The following is a 3,453-nucleotide window of genomic DNA, read 5'->3' on the forward strand; positions in this document are numbered from 1 at the left end:
TCCACAACGATTGGAAGTGTTGATTAATCAGCATACAGAGGGGTACCACTTGGATTGAACTGAAGATGCGGCCACTGGATGAAGAGCGGAGACCAACGTCAGGATTGCAGGTCGCCTCCAGCGAAGGTCGTCTCTGGGTGACGTCCAGTCGGTGCCGTTCTGGTTCAAATGTGACATGCAATTATGTGGTTTAAGGTGGGCTTATGAAGGGGATTTTACATAAGGCCTTAAACTATATGCACCTGGTGTGTTGGCTATTATGATCGGGAACAGCTACAACTACCAGTTAAGGGGTGGAACATGCTGAAAAGGGTAACTACAGGGGTTTATACCTATAGAAAAGGGTTCCAAACTATTTTTCCATTTCTAACTCGGTTTAAGCTAGCTTTACATGGTAAAATATAGTTTGGTTCAATTGTCTGTTGTCTTTTAGACGAACGACTTGGGATTGGGTGTTTGGTTTCCCCATAAACGTTTTGGAAGTCTATGGCGAGACTCATCAAAAAGAATTAGCTATCCCCCCGAATAGAATTGTTCGAGTAGATTCGGCTTAAGCGTTGTGAGATCAATGTAGATTATGGTCCTTAAGGTAGCAATAATATACATTGACTCCGCAAAGATTGCAATTTAACGAATGAACTGCATGTTGGCATGGTTAAAGGCCTCTTAGTCTCTAACTTAACTACACACAAGATTCATTCTTACCTCAGAAACAACCAAAACCAATTCAACAACGTTTCAACACCGACAAGAGTAGTGACTAAGCAACTAAAACATCGTTTCACTGCTTCACCTCACCCTGGTTGTCAGATTCAGTCACGCTGTCCCGTGTGAGTGGCTTCTTTGCAGACCCGCATACGCGAGACATAATCATATCGAGGTGCGCTGCATGGCGATCCAGGTCGACTCGGTGTGACGTGTGGCCCCGGAACAGGGATGCGAGTATCCCACACAATACGAGGGTTATTGTCATTAGCAGGGCTATGATTAACGTGTCCGCGCTTGACCACGCATAGGTAATTGGTTGGATCGGGTTCTTAATTGTGGACCTGAGGGACTTGAGAACTCGGTTTATTGGTTCCACGTCGACGACTTGGGTTCCTTCAAAACGGATCCTTCCCAGAGTTTCTGGATCTATGTCTATAGACATGTTCACCAGGTACTCTGAGTCATCCAGAGTCGCGTCCCATTGTTCCGGATCGAGGTGATAGAGCGTCAAATCACCAATGTGTATGGTTGTTCCCTGGGGAACACTGATCCACATTGTTTTGTCCGGTAACGTCAAAGGTCTATTTGCTCCAGGTTGATCGTAGGCTATGATCGCCTTTCTTTGAGGAGCGTTCACTAGCCAACGTGAGCCAATTATTTCCGCTTTTGCAGCTTTAGCCAGGTGTCGAGGCGTTACGGTCGTTGAACACTTAGAATTTTTCGGAATAGGTGTCAACCCGCATAAGCCCGCGGTTTGATTCCACACAAACGGCTTACTCGCGCACAGATAATGTATCTCCCGAGTGAGAACACACATCTGAAGGTTTGGAGCTAGATAAACTGAGGGGTTATTGTCGTGGTACGCAACCATCCTTGGTGTGTCAATTTGAACATGGTTTTCACCGTGCCAATTGCCAACATTAACAACGTCCCTGAGTCTGTATATGCCATTTGAGGGAATTATCGGTAGGTTGATAATGAACGCCATTTCAAACGTTTTGTGATTGACGTAGATTGGGATTGCGCTACCGACAGCGTAATCCACTTCAACCTTAAGGGCTAACTCATTTACCGCATGTACGAGGGCTTTGATTTCTTGGGTGTGAGTATTCAGCACTAGAACAGTATCCTTTACGGTTTTAGTCACCTGTGTCAATTGTGTTAGTTGAAGGTCCATTTGCGCTTGGATCTTTGGGACCTCGCTCTCTACTTCATATACGTGTTGTTTTAGGGACGTTATACTGACAGTGTTGTATGCGGACAAACCCAGGCTAAACAGCGATCCGAGTGAGGAAGCAGCGAGTAAAAGCCCGCCGATGTCGCGCTTTTGCCTTCTATGTGTTCCACCCAACTCTTGTTGGGTGTAGGTGAACTTATGTAGTTGCTTCAGGACGTGTTGGATCTCTGCTTTAGCACCCTCTAGGGATACTGTGTACCATGGTTTGTTTAACCATTCATTTTTAATGTTAATGTGTTGTTGGATCACGGTTTGGGGGTCGAAGCGGACAAAGACCTTTCGAGTGTATAGGCGGCAATCTGTAATGAGCAGTCCCGGCTGGTCCCGCAGAGCGATGCCTGAGGTGGGCCCAAGGGTAACGATCTCGGCTTGCCCTTCTTGGGTGGCACCCAAGAGGGTGAAGATTACCAGGAGAGGTACCATCATTGTCCTATGGAAACACAAAGAGATAGGTTTTAGCTTCTTAATTGTCGGGGGTAGGACCCGCAAGTTTAAACTATGGTTAAGTTTATTATCCATTAGTTATCTTCTGCTTGGATGACCCTTATTCCCACGAGGTCAGATTTTGTGAGATCTTTGTCTCCTGAGGAGTTATTGCACGCCTTGTGTGGTTTAACCTGGTTACGATGTACCCATTTAACAGTTGGCTCTTTTTGGCCTTTGCTGATTTTTATCTGATAGACAACTAGAGACAGTTTGTCGGTTATCAGATGGGGTCCAGTCCATCTGGGCATCAGTTTACGGGCGAGAGTTCCGGTCCCGGACTCTCTTCTCCCAGTTGTGGGGGCAAACGTGTAGTACCAGACCCTGTCTCCCACTTGGAGTTCCTCGTGAGAGGCCTTTTGGTCGTAGTACGCTTTGCGTCCGTCAGCTGATTTTTCCAGGTTTTTCTGTGCGAAAGCAAAAGTGTTTTTAAGGTGTTTTTCCAGGTCTTTCATGTATTGTTGTGTGGTGTAGGCTGTTGCCATGGCAGCATCGCCTGGTTGGTACAACAGGTGTAGAGGGAGAGTCATTTGTCGACCCGTCATCATCTCGAAAGGAGAAATGCCAGTCGACGTGTGTGGAGTGGCCCTTATGGCCATGAGGACCAGAGGGAGTTTCACGTCCCAGTCCTTGTGGTTTGTGGCTACGTATTTTTTCAGAATACTCACCACAGTCCTGTTTGCTCTCTCAACCTGGCCTGAAGCCTGTGGATGGTAGCCAATATGGAAGTTGGCTTTGACGCCTAGCGTCTTCCACAGTTCCTTCATTACTTCACCTGTGAAGTGTGTACCTTGGTCCGAGTTCACCCTAAGGGGAAGTCCAAACCTTGAGAATACATGATTCATTAATAACATAGCAGTGGTTTGTGCTGTGTCATTAGGGGCTGGTAGACATTCTACCCATTTGGTAAACGCGCAGGTTACCGTGAGAAAATATTTATTTCCTCTAGAGGTCTTAGTGAGTGGTCCGACCCAGTCAATCTGGAGGTCCGACCATGGAAATGCAATGCCTCTACTATGCAGTGG

This window comes from Nematolebias whitei, unplaced genomic scaffold (assembly GCF_014905685.2).
Source record: "Nematolebias whitei isolate Nwh7 unplaced genomic scaffold, NemWhi1 Nwh_scaf_279, whole genome shotgun sequence".
Taxonomy (NCBI): Eukaryota; Metazoa; Chordata; class Actinopteri; order Cyprinodontiformes; family Rivulidae; genus Nematolebias; species Nematolebias whitei.